The 19,336-nt window shown below is 40.9% G+C and overlaps 1 long non-coding RNA gene across 1 annotated transcript; it reads left to right on the top strand.

Annotated features, from left to right (window-relative positions):
* Positions 1-523: 523 nt before the first annotated feature.
* LOC110300793 (uncharacterized) lies at positions 524-4,727 on the top strand. The gene is made up of 3 exons (XR_002378630.3): positions 524-693; positions 3,726-3,887; positions 4,235-4,727. It is a non-coding gene; the product is annotated as an uncharacterized LOC110300793 (long non-coding RNA).
* Positions 4,728-19,336: the final 14,609 nt, after the last annotated feature.

Here is a 19,336-nt window from a genome sequence, read left to right as displayed (position 1 = left end):
AGCATACATAGGCTGAACCTAGGCCTTCTTGCACATGTGTAGCAACTGGAGCAGGGGCTCTCCCAAAAGCTGTTGCCTGTCAGTGGGTGGGATATGTTTTACTAGCTAGGCTGTCTTGTCTAGGTACAGTGAGAGAGATTGTGTCTAGCCCTTCAGAGACTAAAAATGCCAGGTGTAGGGGGTTATGGGGGGCAGTATCCACTTAGAGGAGTAGGGGATGGTGGAAGGATTGTGGAAGGGGCTGATCAGAGGTGGGCAGTGATCAGGATGTAAAGTGAATAGGTTAAAAAAAATTAAATTAAAAAAAATAGTTTCAAACGTTACTTCCCAGATTGTGGAATTCAGTCCTCTCTGTTAATTAATAAACAGACAGCATTTGAAGTCATGCCACTCTCCCAAAATCAAAGGTCAAGTAGAACATTCACCTTCAGGTTTCAAGTGTTGACTCATGCTGGCTAATGTGGCCAGGGTACAGAATGGTAGGAGAGATGGCTTCCTACCTCCCACCAGTCATGTGAGTAGTGAGTCACTCCATTCTGGCTCTGGAGAGCTCTCTTGGTGTCTGAGTCAGACTTCTTAACCAATGGCATTCAGAGAAACTCAAGCTGCCCCTTTTAATTCAGTAGGAGAGAAAAATGTGTGGAATGTTATTTGCCAAACTGTGACCTCAATTCAGACAACATGCCTGGGCAGGTAAGGCAGGCTCTAGCATCTGGTAGCTGGAAGCATTAAGGGTGTACTTTGCAGTTCTAAGATTTCAAACCAGAAGTACTTGCTGTAAGAAAAGAGTCTCTCCTGTGCTGATAAGGATAGCATACAATGGAATTATTATATATATTTTTAAAATAACCCAGCCCAGCAAAGTATGTGCTATCAAATAACATCTTTTCTAACAGGTGACAAATCTTGTCTTTGAGAACAGGTTTGCAGGTAGCTTGGAGAGAACAAAGAATGACTTCAGAAATCTGAAGAGTTGGAAAAGTGAACACTCTGGGTCTAAAATCCTGTTTGTTTATTGTTATTATTTTAAAATTTAGTTTTCCACACGTTTCCTGACTGAGCTGAGGGCAGACTGAGGCAGAGTGCTGTTCTTGTGATTCTGTGATTTGATACCATGTGTGTCTTCTCACAAAAGGATCATTCGCTGACAACACAGCCAGGTAGACTCTAAGCTTGGTGGGCTTTGGAGGGACCTGGCACACCTTACCTGGATTTTCACACATGAGGATGCTTAGATATAAGAGCTGGGCTTTTGAGTCATTTTCTGTTAAAAGAAATTCCTAAGATCATTTAAATTTATCCAATTGATATTGAATATGGAATCTCATGCACTATTCTTTAAAAAAAATCATCCAATGCTCTAGAAATACATGGATTATTTTTCTTAAAGTAAAATTTATTTCGTTTGTGGTAATTGGCTTAATATAAACACGAGGAAAGACTGAAAGGAAGTCCATTTTACATGAAAACTATTTATGGAGATTGACTTAGTCTCTGTCTTCTTCAATGTTAGAAAGACCTTTGGACCAACACTGTAAGATGGGAGTCTTAGGTAAAAAGGAAAACTTTACAGATAAAAATCTGTGTCTACAGATAAAAATCTGTGTCTTCTGCCACGGCTACTCTTTAACCTGGAAATGTGTAGCAGCCTCTAGAGAAAGCTAGTTGGAAACTCTATGGTGTCCACTTTAAGTCCTTTAGTAGCATGTTACCATAAAATGTCAAGTGAAACTTTGATCACAGGTGGAGAATTTGTTAGCCAGCGCCAGAATGTTAACAAAGGCTATGTCATAAGAACAAGAGGAGAGGGGCTTTCCTCAAAAGATTCATTCATAACAAGCCATGATATAACTTTGAACTCTATTCCAAACCAGCTATATGTGATAAGCTACATATGGTACCTCACATATATAGACTAAATATATTTCTATATTTTTTAACTATATGTATAAATTTGGAGAAGATTTGGGAGGTCATTCCTTCTCTTATTCAAAAATGTTCTTCCAACATAAAATTAACTGGCCAAACTGTGACTTTTCTTCCTTACAAAATTGGAAATTGGACTATTTATATTATTATTATTATTTTTATTATTATTATCTTCACACGCCTTTTCTGTCCCTTCCAACAGTTTTACTGTGTAAGAGGAAAGAAGGAATCCTTCTGCATGTTCATGTATTTTACATTTACAGTTCACTATATTTTAGTACCTCCCTCTGTCACACACCGAGGTGGGAATGGTACACAGCCCCTCACAGAAGGATCCAGCATGCTCAGAGGAGGAAATTAAAGAGGAGAGCATGCTGCTCTGGCTTTAACAGTATTTTTATTTATTTATTATTTTTTTATTACGTATTTTCCTCAATTACATTTCCAATGCTATCCCAAAAGTTCCCCATAGCCCCCCCCCCCCCCCACTTCCCTACCCACCCATTCCCATTCTTTTGGCCCTGGCATTCCCCTGTATTGGGGCATATAAAGTTTGCAAGCCCAATGGGCCTCTCTTTCCAGTGATGGCCAACTAGGCCATCTTTCGATACATATGCAGCTAGAGACAAGAGTTCCGGGGTACTGGTTAGTTCATCATGTTGTTCCAACTATAGGGTTGCAGATCCCTTTAGCTCCTTGGCTACTTTCTCTAGCTTCTCCATTGGGAGCCCTGTGATCCATCCACTAGCTGACTGTGAGCATCCACTTCTGTGTTTGTTTGGCCCCAGCATAGTTTCACAAGAGACAGCTATATCTGGGTCCTTTCAGCAAAATCTTGCTAGTGTATGCAATGGTGTCAGCGTTTGGAAGCTGATTATGGGATGGATCCCTGGATATGACAGTCTCTAGGTGGTCCATCCTTTCATCACAGCTCCAAACTTTGTCTCTGTAACTCCTTCCATGGGTGTTTTGTTCCCAATTCTAAGAAGAGGCACAGTGTCCACACTTTGGTCTTCATTCTTCTTGAGTTTCATGCGTTTAGCAAATTGTATCTTATATCTTGGGTATCCTAAGTTTTGGGCTAATATCCACTTATCAGTGAATACATATTGTGTGAGTTCCTTTGTGATTGTGTTACCTCACTCAAGATGATGCCCTCCAGGTCCATCCATTTGGCTAGGAATTTCATAAATTCATTCTTTTTAAGAGCTGAGTAGTACTCCATTGTGTAAATGTACCATAATTTCTATATCCATTCCTCTGGGTTCATCTGGGTTCTTTCCAGCTTCTGGCTATTATAAATAAGGCTGCTATGAACATAGTGGAGCATGTGTCCTTCTTACCGGTTGGGACATCTTCTGGATATATGCCCAGGAGAGGTATTGCTGGATCCTCCGGTAGTACTATGTCCAATTTTCTGAGGAACCGCCAGACTGATTTCCAGAGTGGTTGTACAAGCTTGTAATCCTACCAACAATGGAGGAGTGTTCCTCTTTCTACATATCCTCGCCAGCATCTGCTGTCACCTGAATTTTTGATCTTAGCCATTCTGACTGGTGTGAGGTGGAATCTCAGAACTCAAGAAGGTGGACTCCAGAAAATCAAATAACCCCATTAAAAAATGGGGCTCAGAACTGAACAAAGAATTCTCATCTGAGGAATACCGAATGGCAGAGAAGCACCTGAAAAAATGTTCAACATCCTTAATCATCAGACTATTTATATTATAAGCACCCCCCCCCCATTTTCTTACCAAACCTGACAATAAAATTTGAAATCCCATTTTATCTTTAAAGAGGATCCAGGATCAGGAGACAGCATGAACTGGGACAAGCCTGATTGTGGGAAAGAGCCCCAGCTTTGCCTTTGGGAAAGTCCTAATCTACTCAGGCACCAATTTCCTGGGTCATAGGAGACAGAATCTCATCAAAATCTCAGAGGCAGAGGATTTCCACCAGGTCTGTATAGTGGGATCACAGGGGGCTTTGAAGGAGATTTGATCCTTGAAAGAAAGGTTGAATCCTGAGAGCTTAGCATAGGGCAGGTGCTCAAATGGCAAGGCTTAGCAAAGAGTAACCTTGGATGTCTAAGTTAAATTTGGATTTTTTTTTTGATAAATCGTGAATAAAATGTTTATATGAATATATCCCAATATATAACAATGCTAGAAATGTTAGGAAGTTGATATTTATTTGTAGACAGAATGATGTAGCCCTGATCGATGGTGGGGATTTTAGTAAAGAGTACCAAGTGGTAGAGGTATGTATTTCAATCATTCTTCTCTCCCCTCCCCTGTCGTTATCAGTTTTGACTGAAGCTTGTTTTTAGCATCTGGCTGGAAATGTTACATCATGAAATGCTTCATACTGCAGGGAGATCTCAGCTGAAGGAGCTCAAAGAGAAAGGAAGTACAGGGCTTACTCAACAGAAGATCAGCATCGAAGGAGTCATAAAAGACTCCGGGTTTCCCCTTATCACTCTGTGGGGACATCTTCAAGATATTGGTTTCAGCTTTCAGCCTTGCCATTTTTTGGCTCTGAAATGGCTAGATTATGCATTCATAGAAATGTCTTTGAATAAAAGAAAGACACATACTTCTTGTAGTTGACCTTTCTTTTCTGAGGGGAAGAGATGTCTTCCCTGGGCATTCCTCTCCTGCTGGGCTCCTAGAAAGGATTAGGTAGAGCCATGTCACAAGGCCACACCCAAGCCAGAGAGAGGCTCCAACAAAGGTTTTTAATGTTTTTGCCTGTTCCTGTAGGAGGCAGCTTCTGTGAGCTCTGGCAGAATCTTCTGGAACTTTGTACCACAGTGTTCCCATTTCAAAAGGGAAGTCCAGACATGAAGTTTGATTCTTACCTAGTGCACCACTGAAAAAAAAAAAAAAGAGTGAGGAAGAGTTCTTTTCCTTTTCCTTCTTTTGGGGGTGGGACGGGGAGGGCAGTTCTTCTAAAGGACTCTGTACATTGGACTCTCACCAAAACCAGAAAGAGATCCACATCAACCTTAACATAGCCCCTTCACTATGCTATCACTTTGTCAGAATGTTTAGCCATAAAGAGAAAACCATGTGAAAAGTCCTCATCCAGAATAGAGCACAGAAGCTGGGAAGATGGCCCAGTTGGTAGTATGTTGGCTCAGCAAGCAAAAAAAAAAAAAAAAGACCTCGGTACCCATGTGAAATAGCCAAGTAAGGTGGTATGCACTCGGGATTCCAGCATTAGCAAGGTGAAAACCGGTGATCCCTGGGACTGGTTGGCCAGCCAGGGGAGTCTACCATGTGAATCCTAGGCCAGTGAGAGATGCTATTTTAAAAGCAATGTGCCTGGTGCTTGAGGAATAATGCCTGAGGGTGTCCTTTCACTTGCACATGCAGATGTATGTGTGAACACACTAACACACAAGAATAAGGCACAACCCTTCTGAGGACGCACACAGAAAAGTCAAAGAAGCTGATAGAATGGTTTCATGGAGTGTTTTTATCCCTTCCAGGACTTATCCCAGTGTGGTTGGATTCTTATGTGTACCAGCAACAGAAGAATAATAGAAATACTAATTTTCCCTCAATCCCAATGACTATTCAGGTGTGAGCCTCATACTTGCTTTAACACCTAGCTTCTGTGACCAGGAAAAGTAGAAAAGTGAGCTGGCTTGTGGGGAATTCGTAATTAGCCACATGACCTATGAGATAGCTTAGGCCTGATCTTCACATGATCTTCACATGCTCTTGTTTATTGTGCATCAGGGTTACATGGAAGCTCTTTCGCAGCACTCCCCAAAACACAAATATTTAAATGCATTTCCCCCAAAGCTTATATGAAATTCTAAGTGGCATACTAAATATGTACAGTGCCACAAGTGGAGAGAAACTAGTGGGTAGCTTTGTTATGCTAGACACACTGCTATATGTCTGACATCTTGGATTTATTTAATCTCAAAATAACTTACTGAGTTATTCTTTCAGGCCACTGATTCATTCAGGGTCATGTAATCTCATGGACATCATCAAGAGAAGGAGAATTATTGCCAAAGACCATGCCTGTAAGGGAAGATATGTAGACGTTTTGTAAATAGTTGATAGGGTTGCCCCCAACCCTAGCCTCAGACTGTATCTTTGTTTGTCTACTGAAATAGAATTTCTGCTTTGGATTGAATTTTAAACCAGTTCTTAACACCCAAAACCGAGCTCGTGATTATTAGAGAGATAGCCAATCAGAGATATTTTCTTAAGAGTGAGTTGCCTACTTTCCGCTGCTCCCTGGCAAGGGGAGGCGGCACATTCTTTGCAATTCACAGAATTGTACATTCCAAACGTGGTAGGTCACTCATTAATTATTCTCAGGAAGAGTGATCAAAGTTCCCATCCTCCTTTGGGTGAGAATGATATAACAGCAAAGCACAAATCTCCGGATATATAGTAGTTAAGCAGTGCCTGATAGGAAACCCCTGGGAAACGAGAGCAGACACTTCTTTGGTTCTTCCATGGAAGAGGGGCCAGCTTGAGGGGACACATGACCTCTGGGCATTCGTATCCTAACTGAGGAAACTCAAACTGTAGCACAGGCTCTATCAGACTCTTGAGCTGTGTGTTGGCTCTTGAAATCCATGTGGTACAGCGAGGACTTGCAGCAGCCAGTGGAAGGGAAGGGTTGGGGAGAGACATAGAGTATGATGAAATCAAAGTGATGGACTTCTGTCAGCTCTGGGAAAAATGTGGAAGAAAGGATGTAAAGGTGAACATTAGACTTAAAAAAATATTCTATGTGAAGATTATCTTTCTAGATGTGCTTTTTAAAAAAATGTTTCCTGGGAACTTAGACTGTTTAATTTGTTACTTTATGGTAGGAAAGTCACTTGATCATGTACTTAAGAATTAAACATCATTCATTATATATTCAATAACTGTTGGATGAAAATGGTACATATGTTTTTGACAACATCAGAATGAAATGGAAGTGTACTTAGAAAGTACCACCCAGAAATGAAAGAAATTTGAGCAAATACTGATGTATCCATTCTTTAGCTTGATACATGTACTGGCTATTTTTGTGTCAACTTGACACAGCTGGAGTTATCACAGAGAAAGGAGCTTCAGTTGAGGAAATGCCTCCATGAGATCCAACTGTAAGGCATTTTCTCAATTAGTGATCAAGGGGGAAAGGCCCCTTGTGGGTGGGACCATCCCTGGGCTGGTAGTCTTGGGTTCTATAAGAGAGTAGGCTGAGCAAGCCAGGGGAGGCAAGCCAGTAAAGAACATCCCTCCATGGCCTCTGCATCAGCTCCTGCTCCCTGACCTGTCTGAGTTCCAGTCCTGACTTCCTTTGGTGATGAACAGCAGCATGGAAGTGTAAGCCGAATAAACCCTTTCCTCCCCAACTTGCTTCTTGGTCATGATGTTTGTGCAGGAATAGAAACCCTGACTAAGACAAATTGGTACCAGCAGAGTGGGGTATTCCTGTGACAACCTGACCATGTTTTGGGGAGGACTGTGGAAGGACTTTGGAACTTTGGGCTTGAAGATCCATTTGTTGTTAAGAGCTCTGTCAGATGTTGTGTAGGAGCTTGGAAGATAATGCTGAGAACAGTGCAGAAGATGGAGGCCTGGTTTGTGAAATTTCAGAGGGAAAATTAAAGACTCTCTTCAGGGCTATTGCTGTTTTTATTGTGAAGATTTTGTAGTTCTGGTTAGCTGGGGCTGAAGAATCAGCTGTGATTAACAAGATACCAGAACTACTAAAGCAAAAACTTTGCATTACTGGGACTATTGATGCTGGTTAGCTGGAGCTAAGAAATTAGCGGTGATTAAGAAGAGACCAGCATCGTTGAGGTGACATCTTCTGGGAAGTGTTTTCTGAAAGCACAAAGAGGCTGTGTTCCAGAGATAGGCAAGGTTGTACTCCTTCTGCAGCGGGACTTGGTAATGTGTAAGGGTCACCCAGGTGGTACTGGTTTTGAAGGCATGAAGGGGTCACACAGCAGCTCAGGCTCGGCACTGTTAGAGGCCATGGAAGGCCATTGGTGAAGGTGCAGCCCCAGTTGTAATTGAAGGCCCAGGACTGAAGGGGTCACGCAGTGTTTTGGAGATGCCAGTACCACGAGATGACCACCAAGAGCAGCAGCAGCAGTGGAGTACAGGCATCTGGAGCCCAGTGGACGACGTGTGTGCTACAAAGGGCATGGCTAGAGAAGTGACCCAAGCCCTTGGAGGAGCCCAGAAGATCGTGAGTTGGATCCCAGACGTTGGACGGTTGGAGATTGATTTTTGCTTTGATTGTGACTGTGCCCTGATATTTTCCCTCTTGAAGGAAGAAACTGTTTTAGTGGAGCCCACAGTTAAGAGACTTTTAATTGTAAAAAGACTTTGGATTTTATATTTTAAAGAGATTGAAATTTTAAGAATATGTAAAGACTGTGGGACTTTTAAAGTTATTTAGATCTTGGGGATGAATAAGAATGTAAGGGTTGAGGCTTACTAGTGATGTGTTTGTGTGTCAAGTTGACAAGGGGTCAATTGTACTGGCTATTTTTGTGTCAACTTGACACAGCTGGAGTTATCACAGAGAAAGGAGCTTCAGTTGAGGAAATGCCTCCATGAGATCCAACTGTAAGGCATTTTCTCAATTAGTGATCAAGGGGGAAAGGCCCCTTGTGGGTGGGACCATCCCTGGGCTGGTAGTCTTGGGTTCTATAAGAGAGTAGGCTGAGCAAGCCAGGGGAGGCAAGCCAGTAAAGAACATCCCTCCATGGCCTCTGCATCAGCTCCTGCTCCCTGACCTGTCTGAGTTCCAGTCCTGACTTCCTTTGGTGATGAACAGCAGCATGGAAGTGTAAGCCGAATAAACCCTTTCCTCCCCAACTTGCTTCTTGGTCATGATGTTTGTGCAGGAATAGAAACCCTGACTAAGACAATACATGAGTGTCGGAATATCCACAAGGTCTCAGCTACTTGTTTTATAAGCTATTAGTGAGGGCCAAGGCCTTTAAAAATCTTACATACACACATGCGCGCACACGTGCCCGAGCGCATGTCTGTATTTTCCCAGTTAATGATGTACAAAGATCTTGTGAGAAATATGTTGTGTTGTTTTGTTTGTTTTTTTGAGACAGGGTTTCTCTGTGTAGCCTTGGCTGTCCTGGAACTCACTCTGTAGACCAGACTGGCCTCGAACTCAGAAATCTGCCTGCCTCTGCTTCGAAAGTGCTGGGATCAAAGGTGTGTGCCACCACTGCCCGGCAAGAAATATGTTTTTGAATAGAACCGATAATTACAGAGAGATACTAAAAACTATGCTCTTGGTCTTTAAATTTAAAAATCTGAGGCCAAGAGCTTACAGTTCAACTTTGTTACCCCAAAAGGACAGCTTCATTATTACGGCATTTAAAAAACTTAGCATACCCTTCCAGGACTGTGATTTTAAGTGACCTTTTACTCAGAGAAATGTATTTTTAAATCTAATGTAGTTCAAAAGGGAAAATTCCCATTGATGATTCTCTGGCTGGGGATCTGTTTGCTTCTCCCAGTATTTCTGTTGTTCCCCAGCTCTTGACTGTAACAAATTCTGTGTGAATTTAGAGCTGGACAGGGTACCACCAATTACACAGAATCCTTAGCATTTCCTATAATCACAAACCAAGCAGACACAGGGCAAGCCTGCTAGTCCTTGCTACTAGTGGCACATGAATGTAGACAATTGGATATGGTCATGGGTTTCTCAGTAATTCTCTTGGGAGGAGCTTTCCTCTGGTCATAAGCACGGATCCTTGAGAATGTCAAAACTAGGCTCCCTGCCTGGTTACTGAAGTCACGCTGATATGCAGAACTGAAAGGAGGTTTCCTTCATGCCTTGTGAAGCCAGGAAGAGGCAGACTCAAAACTGGAAACTGAATTGCCCTAGTATTCAGAGAACATGGAAACATTTTCAATGGCTATTCCAGAGATGCTTTTGTAAAGAGACTTAAAAGATTCCAAATGAAACCTGAGCATAAAGAGCTGGAATAGATAGAGTTGCTTGACATCTTTACAGAAGTCCTCAAGTCTATCCATCTTGACATGGCCAGGAGTCCTGTGTGAAAGGCCACTAAGGGTCAGTCAGTGCAACACATCCTGACTGCTTGGTCACATCCCATGAGCTCATTTATCCTGTCTTTCCAAAGGTTCCTTTCTCTTTTCATTTCTTCACTTCTCTATCCTCTCATTAAGTTTGCCAACTGGTCTGTGACTCATTCACTTTGTTCCTTATATATTTGGAGTATGTCTTTGCCATTTACGGAAACCATAGGGTTGGCCTTCCTATTATAATAAAGGCTTTATAGACAACTGACTTACTTTCTCCGTGTAGCCTAAAGTCTGCCATATTACCTTCTGAGATTTCTGGGCACAGACTTCCTGTCTACTTTTTCTTCATGAACAGTCTTATCCAAGTTTAAAGTCTTAAACTTATTCTCTATGTTCTGTTTTGTTTTTGTTTTTCTGAGACAGATTCTCATGAAGCCCAGGCTGATCACAAACTCACTAAGTAGTCAGTATTGGCCTTGAACTCCTAAACTTCTGGCTTGTACCCCATGAGTGCTGGGATTATAGGCATGCACCATCATATAAGTTCCATATGTGCTCAAAGTACATCTTCTTAAGAATTTGATCTGTGTTTATATATTTTCTATCTGGGATTTTCCTCTCATGTTTTCTGTGCATCTCTGGATCATACATTATCCATATAATGCAAGGAGCTCACAGCAGAGTTGTATGTGTGCATGTGGTATATAATGCAAACATTTTTACCTTCCTATAGCTATGGAGACAGCTTCTGACTTGTAGTACTTCTAGAAACTTGATAATACTATCTGGGGATGTTCTTATTAAACTTTTTAAAGAGAGAAGAACTAGTAGGAATCAAATATTCTAGAATTGTATTTAATAGCATTTACATTTTCCAGGGCTTTAGTTTATAAATAACCTAGTACTCATCAGTGTGAAACAGAGGTCGGCAAGACCCATAATTCCACTGAGATGACCTTCCTCTGAGTCAGCCAATACGGATGAGATGTAAGAACAGCAGAATTCAAAAACAGCAGTATTTCTCATACACTAGTCAAAATACCATTAGGTATATAAATCACATTAATAGAAAAAAGTTTCTGGATGCTGGCAGGGCCTTTGGGGTGATCAGAAAAATTTATTGTGACTGACTTGAGGTTCATGAGAAATTACAGCATTAGGATTCCTCACCAAAAGAAAAGTCATTAAATGTAAGTACATGAATATGGTAACACATACCTAGGGCACCAGCATGTAGGAGGTTGAGATGGGGGGATGAGGAGTTCTAGGTCAGCCTCATCTACATAGCATGCTGGAGGCCACCCTGGGCTATGGCGGCATGCTGGAGACCAACCTGATCTATGGTGGCAATTCTCTTTCAAAAAAAAAAAAAAAAAAGAAAAAAAAAACCAACCAATCAATCAAACAACCACAGTCACATGGTTCTAGGTACTTGTTCTTCTGAACAGTTTGTTAACACAAATAAGTATATTGTTTGTTTCTCACTACAGTTCTTTTACAAACAGGATATATACTGGTTACTTCTGCATCATTGTGATAAAGTCACTGACAGAAACAAAGGAGTGCGGATTTATTTTGCTTACTGTTTCAGAGAGTTCAATCCATGGTTATTTACCTTGAACATGGGAAGAAAGCAGAGTGAAGGGGAATACTGAGCCTCTGCTGGCATTTCCCTTTCATTCCTTGTGGGCCTTAGTCCATGAAGTGGTGGAATCTACATTTAGGGTGGGTCTTCTGGTCTTGGTCAATCCTTTATAGACATGCCCTCCCAGACACACAAGAGGTGTGCCTCACTACTCCATGTGCTTCTAACTCCACTTAGGTAGATAATGAAGATCAGCCATCTCAGGCTACTTTGAGAGAAAACAAAAATCAATCAATCAATCAATTAAACAAACACCCCCCCCAAAACAAAAGAAACACATAGAGCCAGATACAGATGTTTGCTGCTGTAACAAAACCTGGGGATTCTCCATTAGTTAGAAGCAATCTTTTTGGTCACCATTGTTTGAAGCTTAGAATATTAGGTGGCATAGGATGAAGAGGGGAACGGAAGGGGAAACAAACTTGGGATAGATCTCTCCTTATATGAGCCTAGGGAGGAAATTTGTGTTATTTAGAAAGAAAACTCAGCCCAAATTCCAGAGATTAGTTTGTGAATTCACAACAGTTGGTTGCTTCGATTTGTTTTCAAATCAGCTTCAGTGAAGTATTGCTGGTGGGTGATTTACTGCTTTCCTGAATAGCTACAGCTTTGCATGTGTCTGAAATCATTGCCACAGTAAGACAAAGACTATATCTATCTAACCCTACCAAGGTTTCTTTCTGACCCCTGGCTATTGTTCCCAGTGCCTTTGGTTTGAATCACAGAAAGGCTTTTCTGTCATAACCTTATCATAGCAACTGGGGTTTTTATATAAATGCAACCATAGTCTTCACTTCACCCTTCTTGGACTAAGCATAATAATCTTGGAAGTAGTTATTTTTCTTCTTCTTCATTTATTAGTATGCTAGAAGTTTGTTTCTTTTGATTGTCTAATAATATTCCACTGTTTAGCTATTACCTGTTGGAGCATCTGGATTCCTTCCAGTTTCTGCTAATTGTGCATAACGCTGCTATGAATTGTATCCAGGTTCTGTTATTGTGCACAAAGCTAATGTAAATATTTGTGTACAAGTCATTGCATGGACATATGTTTCAATTTCTTTTGTATAAATACTTAGAATGGATGTCTGGATGATACATTTAACTTTTAAAGAACCCAACAACTTCTAAGTGATTATGCCATATTCCATTTCGGCAGGGTTCTTGTTGACTAACATCCTCATTAACATGTTGTAATTCCCATCCTTTTAACTGTGGCCATTCTAATGGAAGTGCACAGCTTTATCATTGTATTTTTCATTCTCACTTTGCAGATCAGTAATGCACTCTACATATTTTCAAGCCACAAACCTTTATTAGGGAATTATCTATTCTAACGGATTGTCTGTTTTTACGGTATTTTCTCTCCTTCTCTCCCTATCTCTTTTTGTGGTGTATTTGAGACAGGATCACAGGTAATCCAGTGTGGTCTTAAACTCACTATAGAATTAAGCAGGACCTACCTCTGAGTCCCAAGTGCTGGAATTCTAGGTATGCACCATCTCACCCAGCTAGGTTGCTTACTTTCTTATGTATTCTGAACGTGAGTCCTTTGTTAAATACAACCACTGTGAATACCTTTTTACACTTTGTGAACTGTCTGTATGTTTATGATTAGCAATGTCTTTTTATTTTTTCAATTTTTATTAGCTATTTTCTTCATTTACATTTCAAATGCTATCCCGAAAGTCCCCTATAGCCTTCCCCTGCCCTGCTCCCCCACCCACCCACTCCCACTTCTTGGCCCTGACATTCCCCTGTACTGGGGCATATAAAATTTGCAAGACCAAGAGGCCTCTCTTCCCAGTGATGGCTGACTAGGCCATGTTCTGCTACATATGCAGCTAGAGACATGAGCTCTAGGGGAACTGGCTAGTTCATATTGTTCCACCTTTAGGGTTGCAGACCCCTTCAGCTCCTTGGGTACTTTCTTTAGCTCCTCCATTGGGGGCCCTGTGTTCCATCTAATAGATGACAATGGGCATCCACATCTGTATTTTCCAGGCACTGGCATAGCCTCACACGAGACAGCTATATCAGGGTCCTTTCAGCAAAATCTTGCTGGCATATGCAATCGTGTCTAGGTTTGGTGGCTGATTATGGGATGGATCCCCAGGTGGGCAGTCTCTGGATGGTCCATCCTTTCGTCTCAGCTCCAAACTTTGTCTCTGTAATTCCTTCCATGGGTATATTGTTCCCTATTCTAAGAAGGAATGAAGTATCCACGCTTTGGTCTGCCTTCTTCATTTTTTTTTTTGTGTGTGTTTTGCAAAAGCAATGTCTTTTTAAAAGGAGAAGAATAATATTGTTAAATCCTATTTGTATTTCCTTTATAATGTGTTTTTTGTCCTATTTCAGAAGCCTTGCCAAAACCTAATATCAATAGAATTTGTCCTTATTTTCCTCTAGAAATATTATTATTTATGCTTTGATTTAAGTCTATGATTTAGGTATTTTTATGTATTTTGAGATAATGACAGATATTCTTTTAAAAAATAGGTGGCTATCAAAAATCATCCCATGTTATTGTTTGAAAGAGGCATTTTCTCACCAAAGCTCATGTTGATGTTCAATCCATATTATGAGATATAAAGAGGTTGGGAAACATAAACTGTCATGATTAGAGGACAGGAAGGCCTTTGCTGTCCTAGGATTAAACAATGTCATCAAGGTAGAACTGTGTGTTGGCTATAGTGGCTCCAGAAGAAGAGTGGGAAACAGCAAAGATGCACATGTGGGTTCCCTGTCTTTCTCATCACAAGATATCTTCACTGTCTTGAGACTCTACCAACTACAAAGCCATACGATGAGGCCCCTTGACCTTGAACCTCCAGAACTATGAGCCCATGTTCATAACCTACTTGTGGCATTGTGTTATTAGCAACAGAAATTGATATAATGCGTTCAGGAATCTCTGATCCTCTTTGCCATGTTTGCTCAATGTTATGGACTAAAGTGTGGCCATTTCTAGCCATTGTTTCCCCTGCCAGTCATAAGCCTGATTACTCTGAGTGTCATCTTAATTGCTATAGATATCATGAATTCTCCAATTTTCTTCTTTTTCACCTTTGTGTTGGCTATTCTAGATCCATCAAATCTATAAGTAAATTTCTGAATCAACATGTCAGTTTCAGTGACAATGACTGCTGAATTTTGACTGGGCTTGCTTTGACTATATAGATCAATTTGGGTGGAATTGCTATCTTAAGGACAAAATAATTTAGAGAACTTATGAATAGCTAATGAACTATGAATTGGAGTCTTTTAATAAAATCATGAACATGATTTTTTTCCACTATTCATATGATTCTTCCTTAGTTTCTCTTAGCAATGCTCTACAGTTTTCACTGAGAAGTTGTCTTCTATCCTTTGTGAAGTATGCTCAGAGGATGCTGTTATTTTTAGATGCTCTTACAAACAGAATTCTAAATTGAAGAATTTCAATATCTAATGTTAGTATGCAAAACTAAATTGTTTGAAGTATTATGTTTCACATCAATTTCTTTAGGATTTTCTTTTCTTTTTGTTGGATATTTTATGTATTTACATTTCAAATGCTATCCCCTTTCCCTGTTTCCCCTCCAGGATCCCCCTCACCAAGCCTCCCTCCCCCTGCTTCTATGAGGATGTGCCCCCTCCCACCTGCACACTCCCACCTCACCACCCTGGTATTCCCTTCCACTAGGGCATCGAGCCTTCACAGGGCCAAGGACTTCTCTTCCAGACAATGCCATCCTCTGCTATATATGTGGATGGAGTCATGGGTCCCTCCATGTATACTCTTTTGTTGGTGGTTTAGTCCCTGGGAGCTCAGGGGGGTTTGGTTGGTTGACATCTTTAGGATTTTCTACATAAATTCTCATACTGTATATAATTAGAATTCAGTTTTCTTCTGTTTCTTCTGATGTGATTTTGGTTTCCTTTGTTTTTTTCCCCCTTCTTTCATCATTACACAGGTTTTGTTGTTCTTTCCAAGAGATGGGCTGGTGGGGAGAAGAGAAAATGAGCATAGTGGATCTGTAAAAGCAGGTCAGCATAGCTGAACTTTTTGAATAGGGCTTTATGTTGGTTTTAAAGGTGAATTCTTAGGAGATTTAGCAGACATCTCAAACTGTTGCTCATTGAAAGGCAGAGTGGTAGCTGATGGAATGAAGAAAATTAAGACATGGTGAAGAGACAGGTTTATAGTTAGAAGGAGGCAAGCATTAGTTGCAACCTGTTTTGCTGTTGCTTCCTGGGTCATTCATATGGAAGTTGCTGAGAGCTGGTTTTAAGGGAAGAGAGATGTATTAGAAAGAGAATGAGGCTGTGTTGAGTTAGCTGGAAAGTATTGTCAATGTCAGGACTTTTAGTGATTGTTCAAGTAGGTAGATGAATGCCAGACAATCAGTTCTAGGGAACTATGTTTCTCAAATCCCCTTGTATCTACTCCTGAATCCAGGGTTGGCTGCAGAAGCAGCCTCAGTTTACAATCTCTGTTTCTGTATCCTAGTCTACTGCTCAAACTGTGTCTTCCCTTCTTGCAAGAGACTCCTCCCTATTCCTTTCTAGTAGTATGCCCCTTTCTCTGTTAGAGCTCCCACATAGTTGTCCTTTATCAAGTAGTCAGCTGGGAAACATGTACAATACAAGTAATGACGAATGGACTCAGGGTTGTTGTTGTTGTTGTATGTGTGTAGATATAGTTATCTATGTATATATGCATACAATGATAATAATTACAGAATATGAATTTGTGAAGGAGAGAGCATGGGAGGAGTTGTTTCAGGAAAGGAAGGATAGGAATGATATATAGTGCTTACATATGAAGTTCCCCAAAAAGGTTAAGAAAAAAATATACTATAAAAACTTAAGAAGGTGATCTTGAACTTCAGCCTGAGTTTGAGGTAAAAGATGTTTGTTACTATGCTCCTTTGACTGTCTAATATAACTGTTTCAGTAGGGGATATAGGTATTGATTTGTCACTGACTCTGTGATGCTAGATTGCATATTCCTTCTGTCTGGGAGCATAATCACCATTATGTTACTTATCCCAGAATAAAACGTGACTAACAGTAAGTGTTGAATAAAGATAGTACAAGCAAAAAAAATATTGCACATAGCTCTATACAATTAAGAGAAGGAATGTGTGAGAGAAGAATATTCTATTAAGGTTTTATTCTGAGATAGTTAGCAAAAGCGTGTAATTATTAGATGATAGGATCAGATTACTAATTTGGAAAGTATCTCCTGGCTTCTATGAGGAAAGTGATTGAAGAGGCATAAGACATCACTTGAGAGATAACTGCTGATTCCTGACTTCAAATGGTGGAGAGCTGATATGAAATGAATAGGATTAGGGGGAAATTAATAGAATTTAGGTCCTGATTAATTTTGGGAGCAAGAGAGAAAAATTGCTAATGGAGAATCTTAGGTTTGGGGTTTGAGGCAAAAGGACAATCAGCAATGTCAAGGAATGAGCCCTTCAAATCTGGTCTAGGATTAGCTTGAAAATGACCTTAGTGATTTCTTCTTAGGCGACTTAAAGCCTATGCTTATCATATTTATTTCACTATGACCAGTCACCACCCCTGCTTTTTCTCTATAGCATTTTCATTTTCAGAGTCATAGTCATAGGTTCTTTACTGGAAGTTTCCCTCTAGTTGGCAAGGTTGCTGTATATCTATATTCGGGACTGGGTCTTTCTGTATAACCCAGGATTGTCTGGGGCTTGAGATCCTCCTACCTTGTCCCTGTGAGTGATGAAGTTACAGACATAAGCCTCTGTGCCTAACTCAACAAGGTCTTTTCTCTAAGAATACCTCTTGTGTTATCTTCCATTTACTCAGAGATAAATCTATTGATCTCTATATTTATGGCTGAACTCTTCCTAGCTAGCTGATTCCTTATTTTCCTCTTGGCCTGTGGTTTGTATGCAATGTTTCTGGCAGTAAGTTTCTTTAACCATGTCTGCTACCTCCTCTCTCAGGCTGTCTTAGTTTGGGTTACTGCTGTGAACAGATACCATGAACAAGGCAACTCTTTATAAAGGACAACATTTAATTGGGGCTGGCTTACAGGTTCAGAGTCTCAGTCCATTATCATCATGGCAGGAAGCACAACAGTGTCCAGGCAGGTGTGGTACTGGAGGAGCTGAGAGTTCTACATCTTCATCCAAAGGAAGCCAGGAGCAGACTGTCCTCAGGCAGCTAGGAGTAGGATCTCAAAGACTACACCTACAGGGATTTCCTTCAACAAGGCCACACCTCCTAAGAGTATCACTCCCTGTGCCAAATATATTCAAACCACCACACAGGCCAAACATATTCCTACCCTCTTCTCCGGTCAAATGAGGAACTCATCATTTTGTCCTTGTGCCTTCCATCTAAGGAAGATTTGCTGATGTTGATGCTCTTTCTGCTTTGTAGAGCTTCAGCCTCCTCTCAGTTCAGATGGCAATTGCTATGAATTTTCCACAGCTATTCACAGAAATCTAGATGTCTCTTTACCCCAGGTATCCCTGGGACCCAATACTGATTGATTTGATGTCTCATCTTCTCTGTGTCTTATCTCCACATCTGAGTAGTAGGCTCTTTACAGCTGATGCAGGAGGATGCTTTTCAAGCTTGTCATACATACACATATTGAGTAAGAAAACTAGATTGTAATCAGCTCTCAGTTCATGGTGACATTTCTTCTGGATGTACTGGGACACTGGCTGTACCAGTCTGGGCATTTGTCTATTGCATCTGGGACATCCTCTGTGGCTACAGCAGCCACTATATCAGGTTCAAAGGTACCAATCCTGCTTCCTGCCCTTACACTCACCCTTCTTTGTCATTATATCGACTGAGCTGAGAGAGTCTTCCATATCAGGCAGACATGCTACAAGCTCCTCCAGGCACTCAGCAGAAGCCCTTGTTTCCAGCCTGACCCCTTTTATCCTTTTTGTTCCTTCCTCTTTGCCACACAGTTTGTCCTTACTGTAAATTAGCACACTTCTTTATAGAAACTACACTTTCATACCAAGGTTTCTTTCAGGTTTTGTGTATTTCTGGCAACAATACCCTTCTTTATTATTCTCCCTACCTCAGCAAGGAATAATTCTCTGCCCTACATTAGTACAGTTCCCAGGGTGAATGAGCATGTTAGGGAAGAGGTAGTGCATCAGAGAGTGACCCTCAGCACAAAAGTAGTTCATCTGAAGGGAACTTCTACCCTTATAGTCTTTTACAAAGGGGGAGTTTCTTTCCTGTTTAGGTGATTGAGACCTGACTTATTTTTTTTGCTTCCCTCACAGCCCCAAATTCTCTCTCCTAAAGAAGGATGCTTTATATAGACAGCAACATCAGGACATCATTGCCTAGCACTCCTGACTCTTGTTTCTTCTAGTGGGGCACATGCAAGAGACAATGATGGGAAGAGGGAGGGGCCCAGAGCTTATGTACCCACTGCCTTCCAGTTGTTGCAGCAAAGAGTCGACCATCAACAGCAAAAGGCACCTCCCCTGCCACTCCAGTTCTTTAAGCTCTGTGTGGCCAATCTTTCCAAGGTCAGTTATGATAACAGGCTGTATTTCTGCTACCATGGAACACTTAGACATCCCTTGATGTTCTTTTGGACCTCTCCCTTTGATACGTGCCCTTGGTCTGTTACACGGATCCTAATTAATATAAATGTCTACTCAGAGAAATCCCAGACGTAACAATTTACCTCTTCAATGACA

This window comes from Mus caroli, unplaced genomic scaffold (assembly GCF_978045245.1).
Source record: "Mus caroli unplaced genomic scaffold, Mus_caroli_1 scaffold_10, whole genome shotgun sequence".
Lineage (NCBI taxonomy): Eukaryota > Metazoa > Chordata > Mammalia > Rodentia > Muridae > Mus > Mus caroli.
This window is presented reverse-complemented; position numbering and strand designations above follow the sequence as displayed.